Genomic DNA, 14234 nt, shown 5'->3' with positions numbered 1-14234 from the left:
CCCCCCCCGGGGAGCCCCCCCCCCCCCCAAGCAGGACCTGCACCCCCAGATTGCGGCAGGGTGGTGGGCACAGAGGACCACCACCCTGCTTGTGGTGATGGGGCTTCTCCCCAGCGCAGAGGATGCTACCAAGCCTTTGCTGTTGCCATCAAGACTCATCAGCATGGAAATCCCCGGTGCAAGTACACGCTCCCCAGCCTCCCTTCTCTGGCAAACAATGCCCTGGAGGTCAACAAATCTCCTCCAAGGAATTGCACAACATCCCTTCCAGTGCCACTTGGCTTGGAGATACCCTCCTGAAACCCAGCAGCCTTCCCTCCCTGCCAAAGCACCCAAAGGTTATCACAGCCCAGGCAGGGAAAAAGCCATAATGTAAGCTTTTTTTTCCTCCCCTATCTCATGAGAGAGCACCAGAGATTGCCAGGCTGAGGTAGGAGCCCGGCAGTATAACTTGATTTTTATCTTTTCCTCCTCCCATAAGATGCGAGAGGTCAAGGTCGAGGACTTTCTACTGTAAAGTTCCCTTTCAAAACAAACTGGTTATCAGTTACTTCCATTTTCTCAGATGCTGGGGCAGATAACTAGTGGGTGTTTAGATTCAGCACAAGCCATGCCAAACCTGTTTCTGAGAAGCCACAGCATCTGCCTGAACTGGGAAACGAGGTCTCCTATTCTTTTTTGTTTCTTTCCAGGAATTAGCAAGGATGTAACAAAGGTGCAGAGGGAGTAGTTTTACTTCAAGGGCAGGAAGTTTTCCCTCAGCTTAGCAACTCGAACAGCAATTAAACAAACACTCTCTCCCTCCACCTCCCCTCTGCCTGTCGAGCCTTGGGATCCTCTTCTCCACAGGCCAGTGGATGGGGCAGAGCAGAGCATCCAGCGTGGGGAGGGAGCTGAGCCCAACTGGGCTTATCCACCACCATTCCCAGCAATAGGAGGCTCCCCAGTAACTCACTCCACGGCTGAAGCCAGACACTGCTGGAAGCCAAAATCTAGAGATAACCTACTCAGAAGAGCACAAGAGGACAAGCAAAACCTCGTGCTTCTCAGGCTAAGGCTCTGGAGGAGCTGGGACACCCTGCCAAGCCGGCCGAATGCTCTCCAGATCACCAAAGTCTCCCACTGCTGGGCCACCAGCCCACTGGATAATCTTCCAGAAGTGTCTTCTGATACCAGGGTTTTCCCCAAGACCTCTCCCCCTGGGGTCCGTCCACATGATGTTAAGTGGCAGAAAAGGAAGAAAAACAACCCCCCAAGAAAAAAAAAATCCACCACAAAGCAGAGAAGAGACCACTGGCTTGTTATTCCAAATGATTATGAAGCTTTAGAATTAAGTCAGCTTTCTCCAGCAACAGAAGAGACAGGCTATTAGTCTGCTTTAATCACATCACATGCTTTGTATCAGATCCTTTGCTGATAGCAAGGTACTCGAGAAGTGGTGGTTTTAACTCTGTAGCCCCAGAGATGAAGCAGAGCAGGAAGACCACTGCAGGCCCAGCATGACCAGGAAGACACAGAAGTCCTACTGGCCCAGAAAAGTACCTCAGCCCACAAAGGGATGCATCTTATAGAATCATAGAATGGTTTGGGTTGGAAGGGACCTTAAAGATCATGGAGTTCCAACCCCCAGCCCTGGGGAGGGACACCTCCCACCAGACCAGGTTGCTCCAAGCCCCATCCAGCCTGGCCTTGAACCCCTCCAGGGATGGGGCAGCCACAGCTTCTCTGGGCAACCTCTTCCACTGCTTCACCAGCCTCACAGGAAAGAATTTCTTCCTAATATCTCATCCAAATCTCCCCTCTTCCAATTTAAAACCATTACCCCTTGTCCTATCACTACACTTCCTGACAAAGGATCCCTCTCCAGCTCTCCTGTAGCTCCCTTCAGATATTGGAAGGCTGTTATGAGGTCTCTCCAGAGAGAGACCTCTTCTCTTCTCCAGGCAGAACAACCCCAGCTCTCCCTTTATTATTTGTGATCTTAAGAATCTTGGGTTTTGCCGTTTGCTACTTGCAGCAGCCTCACATGTGATTCACCAGCTGCCCGCAGCCCTGTGGCTACAGAACCACTCCTGTTCCCCTCTTAGTACGGCGGCACCACGACGTGTGATTTTAGAGCACAAGGTGACAGATCAGCAGCTGTAATAACCATCCCTCTTCAACCAGGTCTGCCCTGCCGTAATCACAGCCCCTCCACTCCTGAAGGACTCCATCGCAGGGCTGTATCTCCCCTCTTCCAATTTAAAACCGTTACCCCTTGTCCTATCACTACACTTCCTGACAAAGGATCCCTCTCCAGCTCTCCTGTAGCTCCCTTCAGATATTGGAAGGCTGTTATGAGGTCTCTCCAGAGAGAGACCTCTTCTCTTCTCCAGGCAGAACAACCCCAGCTCTCCCTTTATTATTTGTGATCTTAAGAATCTTGGGTTTTGCCGTTTGCTACTTGCAGCAGCCTCACATGTGATTCACCAGCTGCCCGCAGCCCTGTGGCTACAGAACCACTCCTGTTCCCCTCTTAGTACGGCGGCACCACGACGTGTGATTTTAGAGCACAAGGTGACAGATCAGCAGCTGTAATAACCATCCCTCTTCAACCAGGTCTGCCCTGCCGTAATCACAGCCCCTCCACTCCTGAAGGACTCCATCACAGGGCTGTAGTACCTGGGGTCAGAAGACAACGACGATGACTCCTGAGAGGTTCTCACACAAAGTTATCTCACTGTCTCTCCCAGACACACACATGGGTCTGGAGAATAAGTCTTATGAGGAGAGGCTGAGGGAACTGGGGTTATTCAGCCTGGAGAAGAGGAGGCTGAGGGGAGACCTTATTGCTCTCTACAACTCCCTGAAAGGAGGGTGTAGCCAGGGGGGGTCGGTCTCTTTTCTCAAGTCACAAGCTACAGGATGAGAGGAAATGGCCTCAAGTTGCACCAGGGGAGGTTCAGGCTGGATATTAGGAAGAATTTTTTCACTGAAAGGGTTATCAGACACTGGAATGGGCTGCCCAGGGAGGGGGTTGAGGCACCATCCCTGGAGGTGTTCAAAAGACAGGTTGATGTAGTGCTGGGAGGTATGGGTTAGTGATGATGCTCCTTGTTTGTTGTGTGGGCGTCTATTTTTGTCAGTTAGGTTGATGGTTGGACAAGATGATCTTTAAGGGCCCTTCCAACCTAGAAGATTCTGTGATTCTGTGATCAGAGGGGACAAGAAAAGCAACTCAGCAAACCTATTTGTCTCCAAACTCAATGGATTCAATGGTAGGGAGCCGTTCACACAACCGCGGCGCCAGTGTCACAAAAGGTCACTGCCAGACCCAGCAGCTTTATTTCCCCATCAGACCACGCCAGGGTGGTCACAAGAGACCCCGTGCCCCACCAGAGCCTGGTCTGCCCGCTGGTGAGATAAGCAGTGCCACAGACAAGTCTGAGGACAAACCATTTCACAACATCCTGAGTTTCACGCCACAGACACCGCTCGGCGCTACCAGCGGGCATGAATGAAAAGAGAAAGGCAGAACTATAAAAAGCTTCAGAGGAAGGGACTCTGTCTCAAGCAGCCCTTCTTTCCAAAATGATGATTCAGAGAGGGCAAGGGGGCAAGAAAAGCCCTGAAGTACAAGACTTTAGAGGACAGATGTTTTGAGTCATTCTCTTCTACTTAAAATTATCCACCTGCAACCACACTTTCCTCCCTCCATTACCAACGTGAATCACAGAGATGGTTTCATGTTTCTAACTGGCAGCACCGGGCCACGACAGCCCAGAAAGAGTCGGTCCCAGCAGGGGCTCCTGTACAGTCTCCAAGATGTAACAGCAGCATCATTTAAGCTGGAGGGGAACAGATTTAGACTGGAGATGAGGAGAGGGTTCTTCACTGTGAGGGTGGTGGAGCACTGGAACAGGTTGCCCAGGGAGGTGGTTGAGGCCCCTTCCCTGGAGATATTCAAGGTGAGGCTCGACGAGGCCCTGGGCAACCTGGTCTAGTTGGGGGTGTCCCTGCTGACTGCGGGGAGGTCAGACTAGATGACCTTTGGAGGTCCCTTCCGGCCTGGACAACTCTAAAACTCTATGACTCTATCATCCATCCTTTTTCACCTTCCACCTTCACAGAGCAATCTCCTCACCCCAAGCTCTTCCGTGGGGAGGAAGAAAGTGGGAAAAGAAAGTGAGCATTTTAGGAAGTGCAATGCCACAATAAGAAATCTCAGCAGACGAAGCTGGAAAACCAAGGGGGCCTCTAGGAAACACCGAGCCAGCTGGAAGAGATGCTCAAAAATTTTTGGGTTTCCCTTCTATGAAGACGACCCTGGAGGCCGAGGCAGGGTGTGGTACCCACAGGTGTGCTGCTGCCCAGCCAACCGCCGCATCGCCAGGCAGGTAATCCCAGCAAATTTAATTGGAGCGACTTAATTGGAGCAATGTGAGACTACAACTCAATTACAGACCTGTCACCTGCAGTTAAGATCACCTCTCCACCAAACACCACTCAAAAAAAATAAAAGGAAAATAATCGATCCAGCCTTCCGAGCCCCACATGCGTCGGTTACGGACAGGGCTGCTTCAAGCCAAGAGGAACAGACATACGGGATAAGTTCCCCAGGAATTTGGCAGTTAAAATAGACAGCAAGACTTCGAAAAGCTGGGTCTGTTTTTGGGAAAAAAGAGGGGCCTCCTTGGAGCCTGCAGATCTATGCACAGCGGTCTGGAAAACGGGTTCAGCTGAACCCGAACCAAGGGAGGCTGGGTGGGCTCTTCCACTGTCATGAAAGGGTCTCCTTTTCTAAATTTAGAGCACAAATGTCCCCGGAGACTATTTGATAAAGAAATGCTAAAAGAATAAGATGGAAAAAAAAAAAAAAAAAAAGTAGTTCAGAGATATGTCTTTTAAAAAGAACTTTTATCCAGAATAACAAACTGATTTACAAATATCAGATAAGCCTCAACACAGACATAAAAGTTCCCATTTCAGAGGAGGGGGGCGGAGAAAAAAGGAAAAAAAAGGGGGCCGTTTCATCTTTAATCAGTACATCATGATTAAAGCTAAGACTACTTTTTAATAGGGCTGCAACCCATCTTTTTTTTTTCTTTTTTTCTTACTTGCCTCTGTCCCACCACATCGTGCTCTTTCCCCCCCCCACAGCCTGCTCCCCAGAGACCGTTTCTACTTCGCATGGGTTCTCCCAACTTTTAATCAAGGTAACTCTATTAACGACACGCTGGCAGACGGCTGCACAGGCTGTTTGACAGCAAACACCCGCTGGGGAAGGTTGTCTCCTTTCCGGGCAAACAAGGAGTAACTGTTTAGGTTCCCACGGGACACCCCCGGGTGTGTGGCCAACTACTCGTCCACATGCTGGTAGGTCCAGCTTGAAGCTGACAGTTGAGCTAGGAAGAGGATTCCCACCTGCCTGAAGCTACACAAAGCAGGAGCTTACTCTTTTACTGAATTTCACTGAATTTCACTGAATTTTTTAGAGTTGGAAGGGACCATAGAGATCATCTAGTCCAACTCCCCTGCTGAAGCAGGATTGCCCAGAGCTTGTCAGAGCATGTTACTCAGGAGCATCCAGGCGGGTCTTGAAAATCTCCAAGGAAGGGGACTCCACACCCTCCCTGGGCAGCCTGTTCCAGGGTTCCGTCACCCTCACCGTGAAGAAGTTTCTCCTCATATTTGAGTGGAACCTCTTATGTTCCAACTTGTGCCCGTTGCCCCTCGTCCTGTCACTGGGAACCACTGAAAAGAGTCTGGCTCCCTCCTCCTTCAACCCTCCCTTGAGATACTTGTAGGCGTTGATAAGGTCTCCCCTCAGCCTTCTCTTCTCCAGACTAAAGAGTCCCAGCTCTCTCAGTCTCTCCTCATAAGGGAGATGCTCCAATCCTTGAATCATCTTTGTTGCCCTTCGCTGGACTCTTTCTAGTAGTTCCCTGTCCCTCTTGAACTGGGGAGCCCAGAACTGGACACAGTACTCCAGTTGTGGCCTCACCAGTGCAGAGTAGAGGGGGAGAACTACAGGATCAACCCTAAACCAACCACCACAACATCCTCCGGAGCTGCAACACGATGGATTGGAAACGAATGAAGAAATACCCAGGCTCCGAGACCACCAGCAGGACCTCAGCATCGAATCAAAGGAGCCTTTTGAGGTCTCAGACTCGGGTGTTAAAGCAGCTTGTTGTTCCTTGAAATAACCTTCCCATTCAACAGCTTCTTCTACCGAGGTAGCAGCCAGTTTGATGGGGCTTTTGACATGAAGAAAATTCCCACGTGGTTTCAGCATCAGTATTTTGGTCACCTCGGTTCCGTTCCAGGAAGCGGCGAGTCACACCACCTCCCCTGGGGAGCAGGGGGAGAAGAAGTCAGAGAAGAAACTCTGACTTACCAGGTCCCTTCCTGCCACAGAGGAGAGGTGCCAACGGTGGTGGGCATCACCTCCCACCCTTTGGGAGCGGGCACAACCACCCCCATCCCAGCTGCACTCAGACTAAGTGTTATCAACCCTCGGAGGATGTGGTGGGAGGGACCTGCTGAGCCCTGAGCACCCACAGGGCTCCGCTCCCCCACACCACCAGCCTCTGGGGACCCCTGTTGTACCCACAGCCTGCCCCCCAACTCCCACACAGCATCCCCAGGGAGCTGCAGCAGACCCCTCGGGGGCAGGAGGAGAAGGGCTGTGCCTTCACCTTGTTTGACATGGGTGGCCAGGGCTTCTCCACGCTGCTGTAGTCCAGCACCGTCCTGCTCAGCAGCTGCTGAGCACAAGCCTTCACTAATTAAAAGAGCTTCCTCTGGGAACAGGTAGATTTACTGCACAACTCGGAGGGCTCTTTAGCTATTCCACGTGCAATGTCTCTGCAAACCTGCATTAGAAAGGGACCTGAATGCAAAGGAGAGCCCAGCAGCTGCTTAGACTCTTGGGAAGGTACATCCAGGCAGCTGGGTTTTGTCTGGTTGGGGGTTTTCTCTGGGTTTTTTTTTTCCCCCCCCAGAAGAAACTTGAGAGAGAAGCATAATTAGAACTGCTGCCTGCCTTTTAAGTCCCACCTTCTTCAAGCATCCAACACAGATGCTGCAAAATAGTGGCCATCTCTGCTTGGTGGGTGCAAAATTCAAGGCATCAGCAGGTGGGAAAGAGCCTTGCTAACCTGCAGGTCCTCCCTCTCCTCAAGCCAAGCCCAGCAAAGCGTTCTGGATCCACCCTCCTGCATGAACAAGGAGCCTCCATGATCACAAGACGTAGAGGACGGGGAGTGAGGGGACAGGAAGCTGAGTCTACTCAGTAAAACACGCTGGGAAGTTGAGGACCTTCCAGCGAAGCCACTCAAGACTGACTCATCACCAGCAGGTTCAATCCCTGATGACACACGTCAGACACATGACTCAAGAAGACACTTAGATTGTCCCACACCACCAGCATGAGACAAGCCCCAGATCCAATGCACAATTATGATTGCAGACTGTGTCCTACCACCACACCAGCCAGAATGGCACCCTTTTATGCCAAGAGTACTCTACAAAGTACTCTACTAGTGGTGTTCCCCAGGGGTCAGTACTAGGTCCAGTCCTCTTCAATATATTCATCAATGACCTGGATGAAGGGATGGAATGTACCCTCAGCAAGCTTGCTGGTGACACAAAACTGGGGGGGTGGCTGACACCCCAGAAGGCTGTGCCACCATACAGTGAGACCTGGACAGGCTGGAGAGCTGGGCAGAGAGGAACCTGATGAACTTCAACAAAGGACAAGTGCAGGGTGCTGCACCTGGGGAGGAATAACCCCCTGCACCAGGACAGGTTGGGGCTGACCTGCTGGAGAGCAGCTCTGAGGAGAAAGACCTGGGAGTCCTGGTGGACAACAGGATGACCATGAGCCAGCAATGGGCTCTTGTGGCCAAGGCGGCCAATGACATCCTGGGGGGCATCAGGAAGAGTGTGAGCAGCAGGTGGAGGGAGGTCATCCTGCCCCTCTGCTCTGCCCTGGTGAGGCCCCAGCTGGAGCACTGGGACCAGTTCTGGGCTCCCCAGTTCCAGAAGGACAGGGAACTGCTGGAGAGGGTACAGCAGAGGGCTACAGAGATGATGAGGGGCCTGGAGCATCTCTCTGATGAGGAAAGACTGAGGGACTTGGGTCTGTTTAGTCTGGAGAAGAGAAGACCGAGGGGGGATCTGATCAACACCTATAAATACTTCAAGGGTGGGTGTCAGGAGGATGGGGCCAGTCAGTGGTGCCCAAGGACAGGACAAGAGGAAACGGGCACAAACTTGAGCATAGGAAGTTCCACCTCAACATGAGGAGGAACTTCTTTGCTGTGAGGGTGGCAGAGCCCTGGCAGAGGCTGCCAGGGAGGTGGTGAAGTCTCCTTCTCTGGAGACATTCCAACCCCACCTGGACACGTTCCTGTGCAACCTGCTCTGGGTGGCCCTGCTCTGGCAGAAGGGGTTGGACTAGATGATCTCCAGAGGTCCCTTCCAACCCCATAGCATTCTGTGATTCTGGGAAATGATTTGATTACAAGCAGAAAGGAGAGAAGCAGGGCAGTCTGCCTGGTGCCCTTTGAAAGCAGATATATTAGCACTGGGGATCAAAGTCCATAAAAACATTCAATACTGTCACCACTGAACACAGAACCTCTCCAATTTGTCCACACGTATTCCAAGTAACAGTAAGTAAGCCATTTCCAGGAGTGAGGCAAAATCAGAAGAAAAAAAAAAAATAAAACAATGAGACATTCCCAACACAGATATTTTTGCCCCTAAGACTAGAGCACCTAGAAACTGAAATGCCAGGAAAGGTACAGAAACTTCCCTGGAAGGGTGTAACTAGAGCATTGAGGCATTTTGTGCAATAATAGAGCTCCTCTAGTTAATTCAGGCTTCACAACTGATTCCCAACCAAACTGCTCAGCATCTGTCACAGGTGACACGCTGGCTCTGGGCATTTAGGATCTCCATATTCTTATCTTACGAGATGATGGCAGCAACCCTTCCAGTCCTAGCCAAGTGCTAAGATGTCCCTCATGTGCCACTCCTGAAGCCCCACACAGCCCAACACACCACAGGCTGAAATCCCACAGTGTCCCAGCAGGTCATTGGTGGGGGGAGTCTGCCCCTCTGCTCTGCTCTGGGGAGACCCTACCTGGAGCTCTGTTTCCAGCTCTGGAGTCCTCAGCACAGGAAGGACATGGACCTGTTGGAGCAGGTCCAGAGGAGGCCACGGAGATGCTCTGAGGGCTGGAGCCCCTCTGCTGTGAGGACAGGCTGAGAGAGTTGGGGGGGTTCAGCCTGGAGAAGAGAAGGCTCCGGGGAGACCTTAGAGCCTTTTGGTGTGAGGGTGGTGAGAGCCTGGCCCAGGTTGCCCAGAGAAGCTGTGGCTGCCCCATCCCTGGAGGGGTTCAAGGCCAGGTTGGATGGGGCTTGGAGCAACCTGGTCTGGTGGGAGGTGGCCCTGCCCAGGGCAGGAGGTTGGGACTGGATGATCTTTAAGGTCCCTTCCAACCCAAACCATTCTATGATTCATATGATTCTATGAAGACACCTAAAGGCAACTCACTGGAACCTGTGCCAGTCCAATACGTCAGCCCAAGAAAAATTTAGGGTCATGGAGGGCATTGCTTTTGAAGCTAGACACACAATTTGCTGCATGAAGCCTCTCCTGCAGAGGCAGGAGCTGAGGGCATGAAGCTCCCAGGTGGTCCCTCAACCCTGTCCTGGTGAGGGCACAGAAACCTCCCAGATGGCAGAGGTAGTGGCCAAAGGAAGGTGCCAGAGGAGGACATGGCCACATCCCAGGCTGGATGGGGCTTGGAGCAACCTGGTCTGGTGGGAGGTGTCCCTGCCCAGGGCAGGAGGTTGGGACTGGATGATCTTTAAGGTCCCTTCCAACCCAAACCATTCTATGATTCATATGATTCTATGAAGACACCTAAAGGCAACTCACTGGAACCTGTGCCAGTCCGGTACATCAGCCCAAGAAAAATGTAGGGTCCTGGAGGGCATTGCTTTTGAAGCTAGACAGACAATTTGCTGCATGAAGCCTCTCCTGTAGAGGCAGGAGCTGAGGGCATGAAGCTCCCAGGTGGTCCCTCAACCCTGTCCTGGTGAGGGCACAGAAACCTCCCAGATGGCAGAGGCAGTGGCCAAAGGAAGGTGCTGGAGGAGGACATGGCCACATCCAGTGACCGTAACCCCTTCTCCAGGGCACACTGAGAAACAGCCTCCATTGTTCCCAACAGGTAAAACTACTTTACAGCAAGTTCAGGCCCCGCTACGCAAATCCCTGTAAGCTATTTCCTCTCCCTCCCCTTTCCCAAACTGCCTCGATGGCCACGGATGGAGAGCACCAGCAGAAGGGACCAAAGGCATTCCAGCTGGGGGAGGTCAGCTCAAGGTGCACCCTTTGCTCGCGTGTACGAGAGACCTCCCTCTGACTGAAGCAGAACTATTTTTGCCTACAAGGGAAACTCTCCATTATCTAAAGCCCAAATCTCCGGGCTGCTGGACATCCTAATGTATATAGCTCGTCCCAGATCAGCATTTCTCCAGTACACATGGCCATGGGATTATCACCACACCGGAAGAGATCAGTGATCTGCTTCCAGCCCAGCAGCAATTTCACAGTGAAGGGTAAAGTGCTGTCGGGGTGCAACCTGTTTGCTCAAGGCTGTGCTGCAGAGAAACTGCACCAGCAGCTTCCTTAGCAAACGCCACCAGTCCTTTGCCCACGTGCAAGGAAGCTCCTGCTGGCCCAGGAGAGCTGGCCCTTCCCAGCCCCTGAGCTCCTTGAAGACAAACAGGCCACTTAACCTCAGCAGCAAGTTTCAGAAATTAAGTCCAAGCACCGCACCTTGATTTGTCTTCCTTTTAAATGGTGGCGTCCCAGTTCCGAAGCTCCATCAAGGAGATAAAAGAACTAGAGCAGTCACCCAGACAGCCCGTGCCTGTGCCTCTTCCCACAGGAGAAAGACTAAGCTGAAGGCAGGCTCCTGCCCTTCCTTCCCTGTATTTACTTCGGATGAGCCCTGCACCACCCAGCTGCCCTGCTGGCCGTCCCCGCTCCCTGTCCCCATCCCTACAGGCTACTGGTTTATTCCCTTTTTCTGCTGTCACCCACCAGGCAGTCCCTTTCTTGGAGCCACCCGCCGTAACGCCTCATCTTTCTTCCAGAAAATTAGCTCGCTCTGAATCTGTCAGCGCACAGCAAAGCGGTGATTTAAGCAACCTCCAGCAGGCAGTTCCTTGTGCTTCGTTTATCACCCCGTCTAAGGTCCAAGTCAGCCATTAACTGCTCCAGAGTCAAGCCCTGGTAGCCCAGAGAGCTGGCAGCAAACAGGCTCTGCCACAGCCCTCAAGGAACTGCTGGCGCTGGCTGTGCCTCCCGTATTATTCCTTTTACCACGCCAAGAGAGAGCCTGTGCTTTTTAGCTTTTCCTCCATTTCATTCCCTCTTCAAGAACAGGGTTGAGCCAGGGAGAGAAGGAGGTGGTTAAGTAATGGTTGCAGCTCATTGCACAGCTCCTGAAGAGAAGGTGGCTCCTGCAGCCATCCCTTCACGCACGTGTCATTAATCATTTGCTCACAGAAGGCTCTGATCCTACAGTGTTAGTGCAAGAGCATGGTTTATTTCTTAGCCCATCAAAGCTGACAACCGTGGGGCGCGAGGCTACCGGGCCCAAGTCACCCTTTGGTGACTCCAGATCCCAGGGTGTCATGCTCCATGTTCAGAGATGAAGGCAGGGAAGGAGAAAGAGGTGATGCAGACCTGGTGCTTCTATTTTAGAGGTGAAGCTAAGGCACTCTAGGGTGAGTGCCAGAGCTCCTGGTAGTGAGAAGCTAATTTTGATGCACACAGGTTTTTCTAAAGAGGAAACTGGGGAAGAAGTGCTAGACCTGAGGCTCTGATCATCCCTTGTTGCACAGACCCACTGGAAGCATGGCCACCTCCTCGGGTCTTCCAAGCCACACAACTGTCGCCCAAGCCCTGCTAGACCCACACCAGCATCTCCTGCTCACCAGCCAGCAGAAACCGAAAGGAGACCAAGAAGAAAGTGGCTGCCGTGCCACAGGCGCCACGGAGCAATAATTGTCACCTCAGATAGCAGGGAACATGGTCCATCTCCCAGTATCAGCCTGGCTTTCCCGGAACAGGTCCTGTGCCCAAGGTCCTTGAGGCAGCACCTTTTGCCTCTGCTGCGTGCCTCCTGCTGTGACAGTGCCAGCAGGCACCAAGAACCACCGCCATGGTTTGAGTTGGTAACTGCATGCCCCAAGAGGCTTTCCAGAGGTCTCCAAGATTCCCACCTACACCTCTCTGGTTTAAACACCTACTGGATCAACGTCCGCAGCCCTGGATGGTCCCCTGCTGCCTTATAGCTGTGACACAAAGACCCAGGAGAGGGATAAAAACTTTTCTGGGCTCCAGTCAGAGGAGGAATTTCACAAAAAACCCTCCCTGCATTTCAGGGAGCCCAAAGCAGAGAGTGGCTTGGGGCAGGGAAGCTCCATGTTAGAGCATCTCCCGCACCAGCTTACGGTTGTAGGTCACACTACACCTGCCCGTCCCCGGAGAACTAAAATAAGAGACAATAACAGGAATGAAGAGAGTCCAGATGAGCCGCGTTATTAAAGCCGCTAAATCCTCTTAAGGGAGGAGCTTCCACGCAGCAGGACAGAGATTGCCCGCAGGGAGAGCTTTCTCCAGGCACCCAGCTCACGTCTCGCTCTATTTCTGTCGCACGCAGGTAAGAAGCTGAGCAAGAAGCTGCAAGGCTTCACCCAGCCACCTCTGCCCCCCAGCACGGGGACAAGGATGCCATCCCAGCTGTCCCCCACAGCCCTTGGCAAAGGATGGAGAAGCCCAGGCCAAAAAGGGTTGAGGCCCAGAGAGGCTCTATGGAGAGAAGCTGTTTTGGAAGCAAGATCCTTCTAGGAGAGAGGTGTTAAATGAAAGGGTGTTAGGAGTGAGGTGAGGCTACTCGCTTCCCCAAACCACTCCAAATCCACACGTTGGCTTGTGGAGCAGCTGGCAAAGGTCCTTTTCACCACCCATGTGGCAGCCCAACATGAGGAAGTACCCATGGATATATATATTTTTTTATTTTTTCTAAAGAAGCACAGCTGTAAGTGTGGGAGTTCTTGCTCCAGCCAAAGGACCAGAAACAAGCGTGAACATTACAAACCACCCCACTTTGTGGTAGCAACCACAAAGAGGTCCTGTGACGGCACGCTGGCAGGACTGCCACCACCTCTGCAGTGACGCTGACTGCCCTACCAGTGCCCTTCTCCCCTGTTAGCACTTTCTTCCCCCTTAGTGCTCCTCAAGCATTGCGCAAGATGTGAGTAATTTGTCATTTTACAGCTTGTTTGTCATAGGCTTGACACCATCATGGAGCAGCTCCTCTCACTCAGACATCTCCCCCTAGATTTTCAGAGCAGCGTTTCTACCCTGTGGTCCACCAGAAGGACCTTAGCCACACGCTTCTCCTCATGCAGCGAGCAAGCTTCACAGCAGCAGGCTCACTGCTCAGGCTTTGAAGAGGATTTTTCTCAAGCCCAAGGTGCCTGAGAAAGATTAAAAAAAAAAGAAAAAGAAGCCTTCCTTGGACGGGAATTACCACTGATGGCAGGTTTTGAGATAGCACTCTCCAGCACTCTCCAGTTGCACACCCTCACCTGCAGAGAAGCACACGGTGCTTCACACATCCAGAGGCCTCAACGAGTGCCAGGATGGGTTATGTCCTTGCAAAGCTCTATTGCCAGCAGCAGAAACATCTCCAAGAGCCGCTCTTCTCGCCAGCCACCACCTCCTTGAGCACTGCAGCAGGACACTCCGTCCCTCCCTTGCACAGCTAGTAAAGTTTCAAGCTCTCAGCTCATGCACAAGATGGAAACGCTAGAGCTGGTCCAAGACATAGGAACACTTCATCCTGAGCTAACTGCACAGTTTAATGAAGCCAACATTTAGATTCCAGGATGGCTGGAGGATTTCCCACTCACCACCACCACCCCCTTTTTTTTTTTTTTTTGGTAGTGAGTGCTCCATTTTATGTTAAAGCACCCACAGCAGGGGTTTTTATGCTCTGGGGCAGAAAGAGCATTGCCTGGGCTGCGGGAAACCCTTTTATCCCCATATCAACGGGTTTGTTAGGAGTCAGTCACACTGCAAGAGGGCTCACCACCACCATCTCCCCAGCTGTTGAAATGCAAGCACTGCTCTGAACTCTTCTCTTGGATATGGAGAA

General features: G+C 52.1%; 1 protein-coding gene across 1 annotated transcript in view; it reads right to left on the bottom strand.

The window, feature by feature from the left end:
- CD82 (CD82 molecule) overlaps window positions 1-14234 on the bottom strand; it is a 49967-nt gene that overhangs the window by 34934 nt on the left and 799 nt on the right. The window lies entirely within an intron of this gene.

Source organism: Calidris pugnax, unplaced genomic scaffold, assembly GCF_001431845.1.
Source record: "Calidris pugnax isolate Ruff unplaced genomic scaffold, ASM143184v1 scaffold68, whole genome shotgun sequence".
In the NCBI taxonomy this organism is placed as follows: Eukaryota; Metazoa; Chordata; class Aves; order Charadriiformes; family Scolopacidae; genus Calidris; species Calidris pugnax.
The sequence above is the reverse complement of the archived record's forward strand: the minus strand, read 5'-3'. Positions and strand labels throughout refer to the sequence as shown.